Consider the following 23,547-nt stretch of genomic DNA (forward strand, 5'->3'; position numbering starts at 1 on the left):
ATATAATCTTCACGACAGTATTAAAGTCAGTATTTCGTATTAAGAACAATATTTTCCAAGTTATAATGATATTCTAAGGCATCGTTTATTCATTCAGCATGTAATTATGGAGCAACTTCCCTATGTCACGCACGGCCTGGTGAGTGGCATGCAGAGATGAATAAGATGTGGCCACTGGCCCTCAAGGAACAGAAGTCAGTGGCAAAACAGACACCGAGTGAATAATAGCACTACTGTGGTGGAACCCAAGTGTGACAGAACTCAGAGAAGAGAGCTGTTTATATGGGAGACTTAGGGAACGTGTATAAATAAATATTTAGCCTAAAGGTTTTATTTTAGTTTTTTAATGTTTATTTTAATTTTGAGAGAGAGAGAGATTGACAGAGTATGAACAGAGGAGGGGCAGAGAGAGAGGAAGACATAGAATCTGAAGCAGACTCCATGCTCTGAGCTGGAACTCGAACTCACACGGGGCTCGAACTCCCGAACCACGAGAACATGACCTTAACTGAAGTCGGATGCATAGCCGACTAAGCCACCCAGGAGCCATCAATATAGCATAAAATATGCAGATTTCTCATTTATCCTTATTACTTTCCATCCTGGACTGAATTTTCTGACATAATTTTTTTCTTTATTATGCACCTATGGAAGCGCCATTGTTCAGTGACAGCTCTACAGTACACGCTGTTACACTCCGCCCCTGGGGCGTATATGTAGTACACGCTGTTACACTCCACTCCCGGGGGCGTATATACAGTACACGCTGTTACACTCTGCTCCCGGGGGGCATATATACAGTAGGTGCTGTTACCCTACACTCCCGGGGGTGTATATATACGGTATACGTTGTTACAGTCTGCTCCCGCGGGCATATATACAGTATATGCTGTTACGCTCCGCTCCCAAGGGCATATACATAGTACACGTTGTTACACTCTACTCCCAGGGGCATGTATATGGTAAATGCTGTTACACTCCGCCCCCGGGGGCATATAGATGGTACACACTGTTACACTCTACCCCAAGGGTGTGTGATACATATTCCCTTAGAATTTTATCAGTCACTGAAAGGAAAGTGAAGGTGGTATCCTACCAATCAGGAGATTCAAGAAGTATTTGGGGGTGGGGTAGCTCAACATAGTTCCAGACAGAGAAATAAGGAAAGGACAAGACCTTGCATGCATAAGAAAGGGCAGTGATTGCTAAAGTGACATCCCAGAGAAATGGGCAGGAGGGGAACAAGGGAATCCGTGACGAGTGTAGCATAAATGTACATCATACAGGAATCCAGAAGCTTGCGGATAGAGAGGAGGGGAGGGGAGGGAGTTTATGCTGCTCCTTTCTAAGTTGTCTGAGAAGATGGCATTGAGAGCAGTCACAGGAGAGGGAAATGGTTGGAAGCAGGAGACTGGTAGACGGTGACTCTGGGAGCTGCTGGAAAGGCAACCCCGCGTAACACGAGGTAACTGAGAAGCCCTGGGAGGTCACTGCATGGTAGAGAGTAAGTTATGACACCACACCGCTCATAGGCAGGTATCAGAGATGTCCATTTTGCTCTATCCAATGGACAGGTTTCAACCCCTTTCTTCCCAGTAGCATTCAACATTGGAAACTGCTCCTTTGAAGTACATCTGTCTTCCATGAAGCCGTGCTCTCTTATCTCACTGTCCACTCCTCGTCAGTGTGCTACTCCATGCGCAGTCTCTAACATGCAGGAAACCCCATGCACGGCAACAGCTTTCTAGTCCACCCGAGTGTGGGTGACCCCACGCAAGTTCTCCCTGGAACTCCAGACTCTAGTCTATCCGGTGACCTAGCTGACAACTCCCTTGTGAGTGCTCACAAGCGCCTCAACTAATACATGGGCTCTTGACATTTTTCTCAAACCTTGACTTTCTCCCAATCTTCTCTATCTCTGTAAATTTAATTCCACCAACCCTGTTGGTAACGCTAAAAACCTTATAGTTACCCTTGACTTGTTTATCTCCCCTCCTTCCCACTCAATTCAGATATTATCAATCAGAATTTCAAAACATATCATTACCCATCCATTCCGTCCATTTCCACAGCTACCATCCGACTCCACCTGCAATTCTCTGGAAGCTCTGGTTTCATGAAAAGCTTTCTGAATGGCCCTCCTGACTTGTCTCGTTCTAATCAAATCATGTTGCTCCTCTGCTAGATGGGAAACAAACATACTTGGCTTTCCGATAAGTATAAAATCCCAAATCCCTACTTGTCCTGTTATCAGCCTGCATCTGTCCCACGACCACCTTCGCAGGCTCATCACAGAAATAACCACCATCCTGACTATTGTTTGCCCACATGGGTCTTTAAGTTCTTCAGACGTACCCTAATATTTGCCACCTTAGAGCTTTTCTACGCCCCATCTTTCCCCCGGAGAGTCTCTTCACTCTGCTTGCCTGGCTCACTTCTGTGTAAACTGCAGCTCTCAGCTCAAGTTTTCCTGCTCAGCAGTTGTCCTTTCTAATATGAATTATCTCAATGAGATCCTTCCTTTATTCTTTCTCTTATCATCTCCCATCTGTGCGATTACATGTTTGTCTCTCTTATCAGACTATCAGGAATTGTTGGAGGCCGCGCCGGCTCCGACAGGTCCAGGGGTCCCTGAAGGATGGACGGTGTTGGCGAGAGAGAGAGTGCGAGAGCCCCAAGATCCTTTCTGATCACCAGGCAGTCATCTCTGTCCTGTCGGTTTTTTGTGTCTGTATTTAAAGGTTCAGCAACAACATGAAGTCAGAGAAAGGAATTTCTACAATGGGAGGCCTTTTGTGATAACAAGTTTTTGATATTCTGTAGAGTTATCCCAGTCATAGTGAATTTACAACCAAGGAATTAACAGGATGCTCTTAGTGAAAAACAGGATAACATACAGGTTAAGTTGTATATAGATAAGCTAGGAGTCATTCTGTCTGGCTCTCAAGAGAATGAATGTTTCTGAATTGGTTTGTGTGTGGAAACCACCATGGGGGCCCTAAATGTGTCCGTCTTTGCACCTGGGTTTATGTTTTAGCTACTCTTATCTATCCTCATCCCAGCTGCCAGTGTAAGGGAGGGGGTTTGTGGAATGTAGGCTTTGAGGAAGGGACTGCTATGCTTCACCAATTAGCAAAGATCTATGTAGTAACTTATGTTCTGCCCTGAAATAGGCTCTTTGTCTCAGGGCCAGGCTCAATTGTAACTCTTGTGTTCTTAACCCCTTAAGTCTTGGATCTGCAAGGCCCATAGGAAGAGCCTTTTGACAATCGCCCATAGAGCTTTCATCTAAAGTCTCTTTTGTAAAGGCAGGAATATGCTTTTCCTTATGAGGTATCTGTATTCAGAATATGGGTCTGATATGGAATATTGGGAGGCCTGGTCAATACCAGCAGGCTTATATCCAACATGAGCTAATGGTAGCAGAAGGAGATACCAGTTTTCATTTCTCATGGGAGGAGCTGCAAACATTGTCACTTCCTTGCCGTGATTGCCATCCAGAGAGGCCGGCGCAGCTCCCGGCAAGGAATGCATGTGTTTTCCCCATGATTGAGGCCTTCCCAGAACACTGTTCCTGGTACAGAGTGCCCAGGAATATTTTAAAAGTAGAAGAGAAGGGAAATAAGGAGAGAAAGAGAGGAGGGAGATGGAGAGATGAGAAGCAAGAACCAGACAAATATTTTAGGTGATATACTAAGTTTGGCTCCAATCAAATAAGATGACTCAGTAGCCCTCATGAGTCAAAGCTGGAAGGAGGCTGACATCTGTAAAAAGAAGGATGAGGGTGGACGGGGGCAAGAAGTAATGTCTCTCATGGACGAGAGGTCCTTCATTATTCATTAGACCTGATTATTCCATGATCTTACGGAATACCAGGTGAACCGGCTGAAGGTCGACCCTAACTGAGAATGTTGGGGTAAAATAAAATAACATGCATCGTGGATTTCTTCTCGCTTACAGAAGCTAGATCATTTTTGTTTTACCTTTCACGGGGGAGATATTGCGAAGCCTCCATCAGCTGACGTGGTGTGATCGCAGAAACGTCACAGAGTATGCGTGTTCACCACCAGTGAGGCCCAGAAAAGAGGAGGACAGTTTATTTGATTAGGGCTCTTCTGATGTCATGAGGTATAGAGACAGGTTGCTAGTTACAGCCTGTAATCCATGCTGAGCATAGACAGCGTTACCTCTTGGAATAATTCTCTAAGCTTCTCTGCCTTCTGATCTGACAGGTTGTTAACGATGGAATTCCAAAGACTTCAACTGGTCTGAAGGCAGGAGGAAGGAAGAAGAAACAAGTAGGAGTGCGGAGGGCCAATTAAGGGCTTTAACTCTGTCTAATTTCTGCTCCACCATGAAAACAGCTAAAAAGCAAGAAGCGGCACACTGTGAATAAAGACAGTTGGTAGTATTTAGCCTGAGGTTCTTGATATAAGAAATGCAATTTCTCACTTTATCCTTCTTTTCTTTCCATCATGGACTAGATTCTCTGACATAATTTTTTTCCTTATTATGCACCTATGGGAGAGCAGTTGTTCAGTGACAGCTATACAATATATGCTGCTGCACTCCACTCCCAGGGGCATTTTAGCGTTCAGCTATTATGAATACAGTCACATCCATTTTCTCCCTCCCACTTAAAGTCTGAGAATCAGGTAAAGGCTGGCATTTCAGGCAGATATGTTGCCCAAAATAAAACCCAATTCTCTGACAGTCAAATTATTAGATCAGGTTTGTTAGGGCCATTCTGTTACCATGAGTGAGGGAAATACGAAGGGGGAATCTTACAGCATTTCATGGAATTTCTTCTCAGATTGGAAATTTTGGATCAGGAGGCTCCTGTCCTTTTAAACAGGAAATATCTTCAAGTCAAAAAAATACAAAATAAAAAAGCAGAGAAAATAAAAACTGAATTTTGGAATCTAGCTGATCTTTACATTTTTAATAAGCCTTTAAACTCTCTGGCACACCACAGTTTACGCCCACTGACATGTCATGGCCCACATTTCTTTGCCTCTTTATCTTTAAAAACATATTTAAGAACCCACATCTTACAAAAGTAGCAAGTAAAGAAGTTTTTATTTCTTGAATTCTATATCAGATATAAATAAAATAACACCTCACTTGAAGACTAATACATAATTTTAAGTAAACTATTATAAACAAAGAAACAGAATCAACATATATAGGCATAAGATAATTTAGGCATGGTTTTTCCTGAGTTTGTCTGTGTGTACGTGATGTGTGTGTATTTGTGTGTGTGTAAGTGAGAGAGAGAGACAGAGAGAAAGAGATGGAGTCAGAGATAGAGATTAGATGGACTTTCACAACTGATACCAGAACTATGCTTATAGATTAGTTCTTAAAGTAGGTAGTGCTGGCACAAATGAGATTTTTCCAGAATATTATTGTCTTATTAAAAAATTATTTTGTGTTTTCTAAAAAAAATCATTCTTTAGTAATCTAGAGAAAGGTACTTTTCTTGAAGAGTTTTTCTTTGCTCATTTGTTTATTCATTTAGTACATTTGAGCTCTTGCCAGTTACATAGGCTTTGCTAAGTTCTAGGGATGGAAAGATGCACAAACTATTCTGATCCATCAGCGGCCACTGCGGAGCAGAGAGATGAGTCCCAGTGAGGGGTAACTTGGGGGGTAACGTAACCGCCCAAGGAGCAGCGACCCAGGACAGCTGAAGAACTGAAAGGTTCATAGAAAAAAGACCTTGAGTTGGCTCTTGGACAATGGGTAAGAGTTTTCAGTAAGAAGAGAAGTGTGTCCTATTCCGGAATCCAACATCTGGAAAGGCTGGGAGTGCAGACAAGCATGGCCCTCTGTGGGAAGCGGGATTGCAGCCCGAGAAGCAATGGAGGCAATGGCAGACGAAGTGACTGAAGAACCTTAACTGCATCAAATTTCTTGTTAAGAAAACAAGTTCAAAACAGGTAAAAAACAGAGTCAGACTTATAAATACGGAGAACAAATTGATGGTGGCGAGTGGGAAAGGGAGTGGGGAAATGAGCTGAATGAGTGACCGAGAGTGGGAGGCATAGGATTCCAGGTGCAAATAACTAGGTCACAAGGGTAGAGGGAACAGCATGGGGAAGGCAGTCAATAATACTGTAATAGCGATGTATGGTGACAGACGGAAGCTGCATTGAAGTGAGCCCAGTGTCACATACAGAGATGTCAAATCACTACCCCGTACACCTGAAACGAATGTAACATTGTGTGTCAACTCTACTCAAAGAAAATGATAATAAATAAATAGAACTGAGTTTACCTGAAATTCAAAGAGAAAGAAAAGCAATTCAAGAGCAATTAAAATATGGAAGTGGGGTGAGAAAAAGATTGACTCTAAGAAATTTAAAAAACACACGGAGTTTTTTAAAATATAATTTATTGTCAAATTGGTTTCCATCCAACACCCAGTGCCCATCTCAACAAGTGACCTCCTCAATGCCCATCACTGACTTTCCCGGCTTCCCCACCACCCCCCATCAACCCTCAGTTTGTTCTCTGTGTTTAAGAGTCTCTTATGGTTGACCTCCCTCCCTCTCTGTAACTTTTTCCCACTTCACCTCCTGTTAAGTTTCTCAAGATTCACATATGAGTGAAAGCATATGGTATCTGTCTTTCTCTGACTGACTTATTTGACTTAGCATAATACTCTCCAGTTCCATCCACATTGCTGCAAATGGCCAGATTTTATTCTTTCTCATTGCCGTGTAGTATTCCATTGTATAGATGAACCACATCTTCTTTATCCATTCATCAGTTTATGGACATTTAGGCTCTTTCCATGATTTGGCTATTGTGGAGAGTGCTGCCATGAACATTGGGGTGCGTGTGCCCCTATGCATCAGCACTCCTGTATCCCTTGGGTAAATTCCTAGCAGTGCTATTGCTGGGTCATAGGGGAGTTCTATCGTTAATTTTTTGAGGAACCCTCACACTGTTTTCCAGAGGGGCTGCACCAGTTTACATTCCCACCAAGAGTGTAGGAGGGTGCCCGTTTCTCCACATCCTCGCCAGCATCTAGAGTTCTCTGATTTGCTCATTTTAGCCACTCTGACTAAAGGTGGTGTCTCGGTGTGGTTTTGATTAACACAGAGATTTTTAATTAAAATGGAAATATTCCACCTTCCCTAATCCTGCCAGAAGGGCAAAAATTATAAAAATTCAAATAAATATATAGTAGCGCTGGAAATCTTGCAGGGTTCAGCACAGGATTTAATTCCTGAAGATATAAAGTGTGATGCTTATGGCTAACTACAAACCTAAGATCGACTGCCTCATTTTTCTCTGATAATATATCCCTGATTTGTTTGTGAAGCTATACGATTACCCCTGGGCCGGATACTTGTTTCCCATTCTCTCATGCTGCTGAGGATAGGCATAGATATGTAAGCAAATGTACCTTTCAAGGTACTTCTGAAAAAATGGTTGTCTTCTTAACAAATTCGACATCTGTGTGGTTGGCCCTTTCTTCCTACCTGGAATGAGAATGTGATGGTGGACATTCAGCAGCCACCTTGCAATCATAAGGAAAGACCAACACAATCATAGAGATGTTCAGTCTGGCATCAGTGAGCTATTATTTAACCACTACCAGTAGAGTAACTTCAGTTAAAAATTAGCTCATGTTTGATCGAAACCGTCTAGTTAAGTTTCTCTTACTTGAAGACAAAATCACCCCTAACTTATGTATACAGTGAATGGGAACAGAATAAAAGTTACCAAGTATGAGAAGTGTAATCCCATAAATAGAGAGTATTTCCATAATAAGCTAATTACAATCGCCTTGAGAAACAAAAAATAAGTTTAATGCTCACAGTTTTAGCTATCAGCCAAACTGTCACCAGAGTATGTAGGAGTCTAATTAAGCTTATGTTAAAGCTGGGGGGAGAGAAGCTGCTGGTGGGTAACAGGGAAACAAAAGAAAGCCAACATGATTTAATAAAGTTAGAGAGAAGAGGGTGGAGAGAAAGGAGAAAGAAATACATAGCAATAGAAAATATAAAACACAGTGTAAAAATAAAATCCTGTGTTACAATAATTATATTAATTATACATAATATACCTAATTAATATTTAAATAATATAATTAATGTAAATAAAAGAAACTATCAAGTTGATAAATACACACAAATGCACACACCCCCAGACAACAATAAAATTGTGGCAGACCCTGCTAATACTCATTTTCCTTGTTCCTCAGAATCACAGATTTGATTCTGTTGAGAGTGGCAACATAGTCAACCCAAAAGCTAGATCTCTACTGGGCTTTTATGTACCATAAATAAATACTTTTTTTAGTTAAAGGAAGAGTATTTGTCTGGATACAGACAAATTTTCCTAATAAGGAAAATGTAGCACAAGATGTTGGAAGTAATTGTATATGTCTACTTTTATATAGAAAGAAGTTAGAAGTAATTATATGTACACATGTATAGTTATAGTTATATATACAGTTATATATATTATATTCACACTTAACATTGCAAAGTTGTATCAAACACTTCCCATAACTCAACATTGCAACTGGGGAGAATATAAAGACTTGAGTCACTTGCTTAACTTTGTTTTAAAAAATACATTCACAAAGCTATCCACACTAAACTGAAAGCACCCATAGTTTTCAAATACTCATGGAATTTCAAATATTCATCACAGGAAAAAATTATTAAATTCCAAACAGTAGAAATTAAATCAGTCATATTCATAGTTCATATTCTGTGATTGCTATGTGCGATAGAGAGGAGGTTTTAAAACACCTTTTGAAATAATTCTTGGATTAAAATCAAAATGGAAATATCCATCTATTTAGAAATAAATAAGAATGATGACAGTATTTATGTTCTGCATTCAGAGCAGGATTTAGAAGATTTATAACCTTGAGTGCACTTTTATCTGAAAACAAGAAACATTGAAAGTAAAATTATCATATATTGATTCCTGGATTTCTTTCATTACAAGAACCAAAAAATAGAAGGATGGACTTAGGAAATATTATGATATAAAGTAATGGGAATTTTGAAGACATCACTGTTTATCGAAAGCTGGTCTTTGAAGCCAACAATGAAATAAACACTCATTAATTCTGATTAGAGGAAGGGAAGAACAAACACGAAAAAGGTGAAAAGAAAGCAGAAGTAAAGATGCAAAGGGGTTTTTTAAAGAAAAAAACACTTTCATTAAAAAATCCAAAAGCAAATTGATGGTTTTCTAGAAGAGTACACATATCAAAAATTGCTTTAAGTTGGAAAACTTGATTAGACCAATTCTTATAAAATAAATTTAAAACATAACTTTCAATTTTTACAAATTTCCCTTAAAAACATGACAAAGTCCTTTTTTTTTCCTAGCAGGTCTACTAAACCTTTAAGGAAAAAAGTAATTCCTATATTGCCTAAAATATTCAATATCGTTAGTATTTTGCTCTGCTCAGGCTTCCGTGACAAATACCAAGGACTGGGCAGTTGAAACCACAGAAGGTTATTTTCTCAGAGTTATGGAGGCTGGGAAGTTGGAGGTCAAGGTGACTGACAGCTGATTGTGTTTCTGGTAAAGGTGTTCTTCCTGGTTTCTCATGATGTGCTCACATGGCCTTTTCTAAATGCTTATGCGCACACACACACACACACACACACACAGAGAGAGAGAGAGAGAAAGGGAGAGAGAGAAACAGAGCCTTTGTGACCTCTGTGAACCTCAGTTGCTTCCACAAGGGACCCATCTCCACATGCAGCCTCCTTCGGGCACTAGCGCTCCGACATACGAGTTTTGGGGAGACACAAAAATTCAGTCCATAACATGTTTAAAGAAAGAGCAAATTCTCCCAATTCATTCACGAGCTGTCTAACTTAGAAATCCAGAAGCAAAAATCATCCAATTAAATATTTGCAAAGTAACTCCAGGACTACAATACCAGATTAATGCAGGTAGGACTTATCTCAGGATTGTTCACCATTAAGACATTTATACTTCTAGACGATGCTGCAATTATGCCTTGTATTTCCCCAAAATAGAAAGTTTCTTCATCTTTAGACAGGCACGGAGATAAGAATTTGTAGGTAAAGGAAGAAAGGTTTCACCCCCTTAGGTAGCGCCCGGCAATTTTGCCTCTGCGTTCACATGGTTGTCGAGGGGGAGTGTCTTAGGGAATTCTCATTTCACTGCAGAATTTCATCCCCTCGGTCAAGACATTTCATTTCTGCTGACGTTACTTATGGGTAAATGCTTTAATCTGTTATCAGCACTCGGCGGATATTGTTCCCTTAAACACTTAAATTGCACTTACTCTGTATAAGTGATGGATTTCGAATGTTGGCATATTAGCTCTTAAGCAAGAATCTATAATTTCTAACAAAAGAAGGTAAAGGCCAGTTAACTGCAGACTAAATATCCTAGCAACAACTTCCTTTACACGGAGGTGAGATTTCAGAGTTTAAATGGGATTTAGTATGCCATGGAAAGTGTCATTCTCAAGGTGACTGGAATTTTCTCTATGCATACAATCTGTGTGTGTGTGTGTGTGTGTGTGTGTGTGTGTGTATTACAGATCAAAGGTCATGATGGATTCTTTGTCCCTGCAGGCAGATCCCGGGTCCAGACATTAGCCATCCTAACCGTGGATCACATCAGCACTTTCTGTACAACGAAACCCTCACTCACTTCTGTGGTTTTTATCATTGCAAAATCCTGCCTCTAGTTTTGCGATTGAACCTGTCACTCAACTTTAAAACCAATGAGCCATTTCCGTGACAAATCTTATCTAAATCTACTTAGATTTTGTTCACACCAATGTTATTTCTGTAAAAGAATGAGCAAAAACTTTAATAAAATTTTTCATTTTTTTCCCTTCACCTCCTTTTCACCCCACATGGAATAGCACTGGAAAACCAGAGACTTAGAGTGTGGAAAAAAATCGATTCATTTTTTACTAAAAGTCACAAAAGAGTTGTGTATTTTATTTGCAAAAATTGGAAAAAAGAATCAACTCATAGGAAGTTAAACTGACCTTTGAACAAAGAGGTTGAAATTTGGAAAAGTGAGTGTACCAACCATAGTGTACGATAGAAAAAGGCTTTTAAGAGTCTCACTGTAAAGGAATATATTGAATACAAATGTGCAGATTTATTTGTACGAAGGAGGTTTGGAGAACAATAGCGATAAATGTTTGAGCTCGTAAGGTGCTGGCTTTGCCGATACTTAGCTGTGTTCCTCAGCATTCTCTCTTCTGCAAAGCCCGGGCTTATAAGCCAACTCCACCCGTCCATGATCCCCTTGCTAACGGGAGAGGACAGGGAAGCAAGTGGACATTTATGCATATTTTCCATATGCTAACGGTGAGTTCTATCATCCCTTGCTTTTAGGTGTCCTCTGAGGCACTGCGGGGCCCCAGGACGCAGCTCAAAATGCTTGGCATTCCTGTGCTTACAGAACTTGGAACATTTTCACTGTGAAAGATGTACCAGGCTGAGCTGTGTGGGAAATATGCTTTTCAAAATACTGAACTCCACTCAGCTGTACTTTGAAAGAGATGATAGGTTTTGATGGTTCGAGGAAGAAAACAAAACAAAACAAAACAAAACCCTATGGGAACCTATAATGAAGGGTGAAATTTTTGTTATGCAAGATGACAGAAATTTGCTACGGACTGTTTTAAAAGAAATGTTGTAGAATACGTCTAGAGTAGCATTTTAAATACAACGGCTGTCAAAAAAATCTAATCATCAGAGAAGATGATGGTGAGGCATTGTACTACCGCAATATATCAGCTGTGAATCGTTTGCTTGTTCTAAAGAAGGTAAAATGTGTTTCACTGACAAAAGACACGGACTTGGGGTTCAACAGACTCATTCATCTGTCTGTTAATTCACTCGCTCAATACAATTTTATCAAGAGCCCACTCTGCTTTTGGCCCTGTGTTCTAGGAAATTAAGGGTAAAATTTTGAGCGAGGCAGACACCAACTTGTTCTCGTAGTATGCACGGTCTACCAGGGAAGGGCAACACTGCACAATCCATTGCACGTGTATTGAGTGTGTAATTGCAAAAGTCATGGATCTCATGGGAGAATATCATGGTCAGACTTAACCTTGTTTAGAGGCTCAAAGAATCTCAGTTTTGTGACCTAACTCACATGATTTGTGGTGAATTATTTACAATTCCTGATGTTTAATTTCCTAATCAATAAGTGAGAGTGACAGCTGACAGTGTTTATGAGACATAAATCACGTATCATGTGGAATCATCTCACAGCACCGGACAGATGAGGATATTCATAACTGACATGTATGAAATGAGCACTATAGGCCTGGCATAGTTTGACATGTATTGAGTCATTTAATCCTCAAAACAACGTATGAGTTGGGGGTTAGATGTTATTCTTTTTTCCTCTCCCTAAATCTAGAAATTCATAGATGAGTAACCTGAGACACAGAGAGCTAAGGGGTTCGTCACGTTCTCAGATTTAGACAACAAAGGATCCGGGAATCACGGAGAGGCAGTGATCCTGCACCGCCACCGGCAATTTAACCCTGGGGGAAGGCAAGAGCCTCCCCCGAGGAAATGGAGAAACTTAATGTCATGCAAGGTCAACATGGAGTCTCAAGGGGTCCAGGTGTCTACTAGCCAACAACAGAGTGATTTGTTCCCTGATACTGAACTTTTGAGTCTCGAGCCCCCAATTATTGGAAGCTGAGAAAGTTAAGTATATGACTTTTTAAAAAATCTGTTATAAATATTTGTCATCTGTTGCCACTGTGGCTCTAACTGAGGAACTAAGAATTCGCTCGTGCTGTACACATCTTTTAGTTTGGGGAGTGATGTTCAAGACAGTGTTGAAATGATCCAAAGGCAAATATTGTAGCCTGAGGTGTTGTTTGTACCATAAGGAGAAGAGGTTCATTGCCAATTTCCCAGTTGTGAGTGGGGGGAGGAAATCTGGCAACTTCCATGCTTAGGAATGCAGGTCTTGGCTAGTGGATGTGAAAACATTAGCGGGAAGAGTAGGAGCTTATACATGGCATCTTCCTATGGCAGAATGACTGGACCCACAAGACTTAGACCAGTTTGTAGACATAGATGATAGGGTCCAAGGAGTAAGCACCTCTGACTGGTCTCTACAGTAAGACATCCCGAGGGGTAGAAATGTTCCCCGTCTGTGCTAATGGTGTAACCATACATCAGATGTGGCCATTGAGCACTGTAAGTATGGCCAGTGTGATTAAGGAACTGATTATTTAAATTTTATTTAAGTTTATAAATTTAACTTTATACACAGTGGCAAGTGGCTACTATATTTGCAACATAGGTCTGGACCAGTGGTTTTCATGGTTTCAAACTTTTATTGCTGAGGGACAAGAGAAAGGGATGAGGAAGAACATCGCAGCCCTGACTGCTAGAACCAGTATCTGGCCTGTCAAGTAATAGCAAACCAGAAGGTCTCAAACGTACTCAGTTCACAGTGTCCTAGTTTTTTGTTTTTGTTTTTGTTTTTCCTTAGGGCTCTTAAGCCAAGAGAAGTACCTAATCATCGCATCCATTACATTGTTAGGTACAAACAATATGAAGGTGCTCATGGGATACTTAGTAGCTGTCATTGGGTTTTCCTCAGAAGTTCAAACTATCCCAGTGTGCCCTTGAAAGTGTTCCGTGATGACTCGGGGCACCTCTGCACACTGTCTGGGAATCACGAAGCTAGGTTCTGGGGTCACCTACTAAGTGCTGACGGCTTCACAGAATACCAACGTCAGATGTCATCACTCCAGGACAAGGACGCCATCTCCCCACCAAAATGACCGACCAAATTTTGCCCTGGCCCGTGGGAGCGCCTCTGCCAGTCACACCTCAAGCCCCAGTGCATTGTTCTTCTTCCACCATAACTGGTGTTAAGATGCTCAGTCATCAAACCACCCCTGCTTCCTGCCAGCATCTGTTGGGAGCCATTTCTGAACTCATAGGTGGAGAAAGAACTCCTTGTGAGGTTAAGTTGCACGGACAAGGTAAGATGGTGAGAGTATCCACCCCCACCCAACTGTTTCTGCTTGGGGCACCAACCCCCAAGGCATCTTGTGATCGGTATTCGGAGTGACTTAGTCTGGCCTTGAATATGCTGATTGCACCCTGTGAAGGAACCTATTGAAAAACTTCTTCTTTTGTGATTATGGGAGCAAACATTTGTGTTTCCTGAAAGACCTCTTTTTCTTAATACTTACTTAAGCAGACTATTGACCCTTGCCCACAAAGAACTAACCTTGCCTTTGCTATGTTAAGAACATTGTCTTGTGTGCTGAAGATACATTTCTTCCCCATAAGATAAGCATCTTAATCACCTACCTCAATCACTATTGATAAAGGTTACGCATGAGTCTTCTACAAATCTATGTTCTGGGAAATTCTTACCTATCAAATAAATTTGATATCAGAAATCATTGTCTAAGGCAAATGCCACTTCTGTGCCATTCCCCAAACGCTTAATTATAAAATAAAGTTGAGCCCGAGTCAGAGCAGAGATGCCTGCCTGGTGACCAGAAAGATTCTCGTGGCCATCTCACTCTCTCTCTCTCTGACACCATCCATCCTTCAGGGACCCCTGGACCTGCTGGAGCCGGCCTCTGCCAAGTATCCAACCCCAAATTACATTTATTTCCTTATATTCTCCCCCCAAATCAAAAGCCTGTGTTGTATGACAGGCCTACTCACAATCTTACTGAGAAATCTCCTGATTCCCCATGGTATGCATCTTCCCCCATAGAGTAAGGTGACACACCTCATTGTCTTTGGTTTTCTTTTGGTTTCTTTGGTTTGTGCTCTGTGGGCACTGGGCTTTGTGAGCATGGATTCTAAGACCTCCCATGACAGTTTATAAAGGACATCCTTGTGTTTTACCAATGGGATGGCTCCCTGTGTTATTTCCCTTTCTGAGAGATATTCATCTTTGATTGAATCAAAAACCATTGCTCCAGCTTCTTGCAACAGTCTAGAATAATGCTAGATTGGAAATAAAAATTCTCACTGGTTGTTCTGTGAATTAATACATTCTTTAATAAAACTGTAGTTTTGATTACCTCCTTCTGTGGATTCCTATGAGAGACTGAGTATACAAACAGACAATGGCCAGACCAGATATAAAAATGGAATCTTGGGGCACGTGGGTGGGTTAGTCAGTTGAGCATCAACTCTTTTTTTTTTAAATTTATTTCTGAGAGAAAGAGAGAAACAGCATGAACAGGGGAGGGTCAGAGAGAGAGGGAGACACAGAATCCAAAACGGGCTCTAGGCTCTGAGCTAGCCATCAGCACAGAGCTTGATGCAGGGCTTGAACCCAGTAACTGCAAGATCATGACCTGAGCTGAAGTCAGACACTTAACCGACTGAGCCACCCAGGTGCCCTGAGCATCAACTCTAATTTCAGCTCAGGTCATGATCCCAGGGTTGTGGGATCAAGCCCTATGTTGGGTTCTTTGTTAAGCAAAGAACCGGCCTGGGAACTCTCTCTCTCTCTCCTTCTGCCTTTCCCCCTGTTCACTCCTACACATTCTCTCTCCATACATATATAGAATAAAAATAAAATAAATAAAATAAAATAAAATAATAAAAGAAAATAAGATTCTCTATCTTTTTCTCCCTCTGCCCCTCCCCTTCTCTAAAAAAACTAATAAAAGAAAAATAAAAAATAAAAATGGGATCTGAACTACCCTCTACAGCAACCATCCCAGAGAAACAACCCATTGGCCACTACAACTAGCCGGGGAAGCCAAACTATAGGCACCAAGTGAGACTCGGGAAGTAAAACCACGTTAGCCGTAGGTCCATAAAGCCAGACAATAATCCCTCTAATGGTCAGCCTACAATAACCAGGAATTTATTAATAACTTACTGTTTCCCTAAGTTTTGTCCCTGCTACCAACTTAGGAACAACCAGAAAGCCCCGGGCAATCATGTAGGATGCCCATGTCTACCCGGACCCCCTGGCCTTTCCGCAGCCAGACAGCCTCCACTCAGGGCACCCAGAGCCTTCCCGTTCCTCCGCTCTACGGCTTCCTCTCTCCTCCAAGTCTCTGCTCTGATACAGAAGATGGAGCCTGACTCCCCTGCAACGGCTGACTCGAGTGAGTAGCTTTGTCTGCTCTCATTTGCTCTTCCCTTATTTCCACATCTGTATTTGAAATCCTACCGTCTGTTTCAAAACTACCTTCCAGCAAGTTTGCACCAACTTATATAATCATTACTGCGCTTGAGATTTCTGTTTCCCACAAACTCATTAAATACTAGGATTTATCAATCTTTTAATCTTGCCCATCTATTAGTAGGCGCTGGCTTATTATGCTTTTACATGAATTTATTTGATTTCACAGAAATTGAGGGGCACCTGGGTGACTCAGACGGTTAAGCATCTGACTTTGGCTCAGGTCATGATCTCACAGTTTGTGGGTTCAAGCCCTGCATTGGGCTCTGTGCTGACAGCTCAGCGCCTACAGCTTGCTTTGGATTCTATGTCTCCTTCTCTCTCTGGCCCTCCCTAACTTGTGCTCTGTCTCTCAAAAATAGATAAATGTAAAAAAAAATTAAAAAAAAAAAGAAGTTGAACATCTTTTCACATATTTATGGACCATTTTTGTTCCCTTCTCGTTTTGGTCCATTCTATGGGAAGACGAGAACTTTCAAACCAAGTTCCAAATCAATAATTATACTGCCTAGAATATCTACTAGATTCTTACTTATAATTTTCTACTCCATGGCCCAGCAGATACGCAGCTGAGAATGTTGCTTTTGGAGAGCTATGTCTAGAACAGTGAATTCCCATGAAGAACTTCAGTAATACCTGATCTAGTAAGTGAAAACCATGCCCATAGGAGACCTGAACTCCAGTCCTAGGGGGAAGGTAATGCTGGGGCTCGACGGGCCCAGTGAACATTTGGAGCTGTCAGCAAAGAGGTGTGCACCCTCTGTGCGGGGGGTGAGATAGATACCAGTGCCGGGTGGAGCTCGTCCGAGCATCAGGACCGAGTCGGGGCAGCTCTGAACTGTTGCCTTGCCTTGTATCCATGCCCTGCAGCCCATAAAGATAAGAACCAAGCCTGTGACACTGTTCAAGGTGCTGTTATCCATCCACCATTCCCCCAGCCGATCCTGGTTACATCTACGAAGACAGGATAGAGCAAATGCAACAAGGAATCCATCTGAGGGTGACTTAACTCAGGTAATTGTGGAGACTAGAAAGGGACTGGACTTAAGGTCACATGGTGTAGAATGAGACACATTTTAGTTGTCTGTAAAATTATGACCTCATGAAGTGCATTATAATTTCACTTTATGGTTTCAACCAGCTAAGTGAACCTTCTCTTCTTCCAGATTCTCCTGGTCTTCTGTGACCCGCATCATTTTTATCCTGTGCACCACGTGTGCTTCAGGACCACTGATGGGATTCTTTTTTTTTTGACGATTATGCCGCCATTTGCGTATTTATTTATTTTAATGTTTATTTTTGAGAGAGAGACAGAGCATGAGTGGGGGAGGGGCAGAGAGAGGGGGAGACACAGAATCAGAAGTAGGCTCCAGGCTCTGAGCTGTCAGCACAGGCCCTGACACAGGGCTTGAACTCATGAACCGGGAGATCGTGACCTGAGTCAAAGTCAGATGCTCAACCGACGGAAACCATCCAGGCGCCCCTGATTCTTAATACAAGTGAAAAGATTAAACCACAGACATAAAATGTCAGGTCTTACATTTTTTATCTCATTTGAAGGAATAAATCCCTTTTTCTCTGGTTGTTTCCCCTTCTTCCCTTTGGAGAAGACCTTCAGGCCTTTGCAATGCCACATTTTCCTATCCTAATGGAGGTGTTCTGGGTCTTCCTTCTACAAGGCCAGACCCCTTTTAACAAAGAAAGTCATAATGAAATTATTGCCAGAAAGAAACAAAAGGAACCGTGAACCTGGCTTATTGAAATGTACAAGCCCCACATAAACGGGCAGCAGAGAAAGAAATACATGCCACAGGTACAGATACAGCATGGTTCTAAAGGAAAGGAAAGTGATGTTTCTGTGCATTCGTGTACCACAGACTCAAATTGATTGGCTCAATCTTGTCAAGGAAGTGAACTGAACAAATCAGTAAATTATGGGTAGAACTGATTAAAGCAGCATCATAATTATGGTGCAGTGTGTTACAGAAGCTTACAAGTGCTCGGGCTTTACAACACATCTGTCAGCAGGACCCTGGATCATGCATTTGCTTAGTGTTCTTTCTGGGCACAGGAGCCTTGATAAGCCATGTCGAAAAGGTAGACCATTCAGCAAAGGCTACGGAGAAGTTAACTGTCATTTCCATTAAGGCATACCTAGATTAATTGGCAAATAAATCGTTTTCAAATTTATAATAACATAAACCATGAAAACAAAAGAAAATATGTGGTTAGTTTAAAATATATATTCATTACACATACACTCATTAGATATATTAATTATAATATATACATATATACATTAAATATATATTCATTTATTCATTTATATTTGTTTATTAATGTATACATATATACATTAAATATATATTCATTCATATATATACACATATATATACATACATATACATACATATATATATATATATGCTCACACACACACACATTCATTGTTTTATGACTGAATTCTCCAGAGAATCATTCTCTGTCCTTGAGTCAGAGAGTTTGCATTTAAGGCTCTTATTTAGTTGAAAGATGCCAAGAAACTCAAAGAAACGTTTTTGGTTTCTGTTTTGTTTTTTTGCCGTTCTTTAGGGACCCTGTGGCCACATTTCTGAACAAATTTGGAGGTGGGTTAAGTTTTTCTAGTTAAGGTCAACAGGAATTTATGCGCAGCCAGAGAGCTCTGATTCTACAGATTTAAAGCCACACTGTTGGGCAGAAAACTTGATCTGGGGAGAGACCACAAGCTGGTTTCCTCTAGGGACACATCCGTGGACTGGATTTCCTATACTCGACGAGGCTGTAATGAAGAGCAAATGCAATCGCATGGAAAGTGATCTCTGCAGCGTCCTCTGACATTTTTAAAGGCAACACGCTGAAGAAGACTCCCTGATTCTTCTTTTTTTTGTTTGAAACAACAAGAGCCACACTTTCTATTTGCAATTCACTTTGAGCAAACAAATGTTTTCTAAATTTAGCAAATTTCACTTTGTTGAAGTGTTCTAAAAAGGCTTAAAGAATCACGTGGCCATCGCTGGAAACTAATTCAAAGGACACAATGGATAATTAAGAAACTCCCCATGGATCCAAGCAGGAGAATATGCTTCCTTGGGTCTCAGAAGAGAAGATAGGTCAAAATAAATGTAATTTGTACTAAAGTTCTTTATTCGGGAGGAAAGAACCTAGATAAAGTACAAACAAAGACAGCGATTTGAAAGAAATCTTCTCACAATGTTACTAAAACAGGCTGGTTGAAGAAAAATCCCCCACACTGCCCAGAATAAGCCAAAAAATGATTCAGCAACTTTGATGCCAAGACTGTAAATGACTTTACATAATTAAATGAAATTTAAATACAGTGAAGGTGTAAAGCTTTGTTACTCAAATTCCTTTTTCAACATTTTGAAATATTTTCCCCTCAACTGCGTGAGGGGAAAATAAAGTCCACAATGACCTTGCTTAGTTAATAGGAGCTTCCTATTAAATTACTTGGTGACATATTTATTTTCATTGTTAACACAAACCCCACTTCAGAAACTTTCTGGCATTTTAATACTTTCCTCAATGAATGTAAAGAAAAACATCATATAATTAAAGAAATAACTAATTCCTCCTAATTTGAATATTATCTTCTATTCCTTTCTCAGGTATCAATGAAGTAATGAATGAGTTGTGTTCTTTTAACATAAGAGTGATAGGTACTGCACAGTGCCATGAATTTGCTCCATTAAATGCCACTGCTGGTGGCTGTCATTAGGAGGGACATTGAAGAGAGGGAAAAGATGGATGAGGTTTTCCATATAAAGATTCACTTAAAAACCTTTATTTGCCACTTTATGTAAGAACGGTCATGTATTTATTGTTTTAAAAAATAAAATACAGATATGCACAAGGAAGAAAAGCAGGAAAAAGAAGAGAAAGTCACCCATCATTTACCCATCCACAGAAACCCACTTCTAGATGTGAAAATTAAAAAAAAAAAATCTCTCCATTCTGTTTAATGACTTATCTCTTTATCAAACAGCAAGTTTCCAATACATTGCCAAGTTAGAAAATTTATTTCTATCCCTACATTTTAATGGGCACCTTGTCCAGCTGTGCCATGATCTCTTTGACTAGCCATCTACCGTTGAACACTTAGATCATTCCTATTTTTGTCTCTCCTAAAAAGACGGCCATGCTTTCTTTGTAGTTGTTTCATTGTATGAACATCTTCAATTACTTTTGGGAGATGGTTTCCTAAAAGTAGAATTGCTGAGTCAAAGGGTAGAGGCTTTTAATAAATATTAGCAAATTGCTTTCAGAAAGTTTGTTCAAACTTAACGGCTATCAGAAGTATAAAAGATTCCTTGTTGACATTATTAGTAGTGTTCTTATGAATCTTCCCCATTTTGTGAGTAAATTAAGAGTAAAGTGTCTCTTAAATTTAGTTTTTATTTCTCAAAGGTAAGCTGGGACAACTGTACATGCTTATTAGCCATTGTGTTTAATAAGAAACTGTATGATATATATTTGGGTGACTGTCCTCTGACAGTAGCTAAAATGGAACATACTGAGGATCTATTTCCTGCCAACAAGTGATAGAATGAAGAGGCTATGCTTTTATTAGGTAATAAAATGATGCTAAACTAAATATTTCATTTTGGTAATAAAATCACAGACATTCTCTATACATGCTGAGCAGTTTAAGGAATATATGAGCAGATAAGCAAAATACAATTAGTCTTCCTAGTTGATGGATTAATAAATTGAAAGTCAGTGGAATACTGACCCACCTCCAGAAACCCATCAACGGTTGCTGCTGAAAAATTGGATCATTAAAGCCTAGTGATACTTCTAGGGGAATCTGCTGGGCATTTGGAGAAACTTAATCATTCTCAACACCTGCAGAGTTTTTAACCAATTCTTAACCAATTGATGAAAAATGGATTGAGATCGAAGTCTCCTATCAGCTGTGCAAGAGAAAGCGTAATAAAGGTACAGCACACGGGATGGAATGACTGGCGTGTCCCCCCCTCACCAAGCAAATCTCCCAGAGAGTGGCAGGGGCTGGCTGAGGAAGGTCTCACACCATCGGCTCCAGGGAAGTGAGCCTCAGACCCCTCACCAGAGAGGGGGCCGGGGCCTGCCCAACTGGAATGAAATCAGATAAACAGAAAGAATAGAACAGACTATACGCATTGTATCAATGAAATTAAGGATGAAATGAAGCTGTGATTATTCCTTAAAGTTTATTTAATTAGTAATAACTTTGTCCTGTAGAATTTTTTATGCGACTGGAAAATATTCTACTGGGGAAAAATAAACTCATTCCCTTCCAAGCATCTCCTAGCAGATGTTTGTGTTTGACATCCTTGCATTAAGTGAAATTATAAGAACCAAAATGTAAAAGTAAGAAGACAAATGAAAATAAATATGTGCCTTGGAATAAAATTCTGCCCTATGGCCCCACAGGACAATTACAAAGGGCCCAGGTATGCTTTGTTTGCTAGTTGTGGGTTTGCCTCAGTTGACATTGTCAGCCACACAGGAATTCCGGAGAGCTTTTGATCATTCTCTAGATTCCCCCGGGGGATCCAGACGGAAGGTTTCTCCTCTCAAGAAGCTTTAAAAATGTTAAGCTTGAGTGAAGCTAAATCTGATGATTTGATGGCCTTGCAATCTACGGACATTTAAAATGAATAATAGCTTCTAATTTTCTAGCACTGTAATTATAGACCACTTCCACAGGTATTCACCATCAATGGAAATTTGATCATTTTTGAGTTGGAGAAACTGAGGCAGGGTGCTGCTAGGTGATACAGCAGAGCCTTGGTTTTATAACAGAGCTGGGATTCAAATTCGGATATTTTGATTCCTTCGAAGCAATTTTATTTTCATTACACCTTAGTCAATTCATGCTCAAGTTGAAATAAGTTATGTAATAAATTTCCACTTCTTTCTTAACCTTCCCTTCCACCCAGAGCCATTATAGAAATCTTGGGGAGCCTGGGTGGCTCAGTCGGTTAAGTATCTGACTTCAGCTCAAGTCATGATCTCACGGCTTGTGAGTTTGAGCCCGCATTGAGTTCTGTGCTGACAGTTCAGAGCCTGGAGCCTGCTTCGGATTCTGTGTCTCCTTCTCTCTCTGCCCTTCCCTCTCTTGCACTCTGCCTTTCTGTCTCTCTCAAAAATAAACATTAAAACATTTCTTTTAAAATAGAAGACCATCAATGTAAGTTGCTGAACATCCCAATTTTCAGGCTGCTTAAAAGGCAAGAGTTTTGTTTTATCTAGCCCCAGTTATCTGGAGGCAAAGGAATGGAGTTTGACCTTCAGGAACGTCCTAAGATGCCAAGTATAAAAGCCTTAAGCTGCTACCTTCCCCTCCTTCCTCTTTTTTTTGGCATCCGCTTCAGAGGTAGAGGTGAAATTAATGTAACTGTTGGCTATATTAGGTGGCTAATGGAAGAAATCAATTCCAAAAATAAGGTTTACCCTATTGATTAATTCCAAAGATAAGAACATAGTCTTTTATGATTAATATTAGCTAGGTGCAATGTGTCATTTGTGAATAACACAAATCACATTTGATTGGACTAAAAAGAAATCCTATCATCTAGCACTCCGGTAAAACATAAGGATAGCCAAATTTGAAGGATATATTTGCGTTCTGTTTTAACAGAAAAATAATTCCATTTGCACTTTAATAGTTGTCTCCTGGGACTTTCATAAGAAAGCAATAATTACTATATCTAAATGAATCTGAGGCAAACTGTTTTTATCTAATTAAGACAGTCTGATGGAGAATGAATAGAGGGATATCCTTGGAGTGTCTTAAGTATGTTGGGGAAAAATCACAAGTTCAATTTTAGGTTACCATGACAGAGATTCTTCTAAGACATTCGTGGAGAATACCAGACATGTATTAAAGATAAACCCTCGGCACTCAGAATAGAAATCCCAGCAGGAGAATAAAGTAGGGAATATTCTGGGTATCAGTGATTGGGGCTACCTATGAGGTGTACATGAGATTGCCTTGGAAGAGAGTAAAATAAGAAAAAAGGTACCGTAGAACTGGATCTGGAGAAACACCAGTGCTTGAAGCACAAGCAGAAGACAAGCTGATAGTGGAGGATGAGGGAGTCTGTTTATAGAAAGAGGAGAGAGGAGGGAGTCAGTGAAACTCAGAGAGAGGGGCGCCTGGGTGGCTCAGTAGGTTAAGTGTCCGACTTCGGTTCAGGTCATGATCTCACAGCTCATGGGCTCGACCCCGTATCAGGCTCTGTGCTGACGGCTCAGAGCCTGGAGTCTGCTTTGGATTCTATATCTCTTTCTCTCTCTCTGCCCCTTCCCCGCTTACACACTCTCTCT

Source organism: Crocuta crocuta, unplaced genomic scaffold, assembly GCF_008692635.1.
Source record: "Crocuta crocuta isolate KB4526 unplaced genomic scaffold, BGI_CrCroc_1.0 scaffold101, whole genome shotgun sequence".
In the NCBI taxonomy this organism is placed as follows: Eukaryota; Metazoa; Chordata; class Mammalia; order Carnivora; family Hyaenidae; genus Crocuta; species Crocuta crocuta.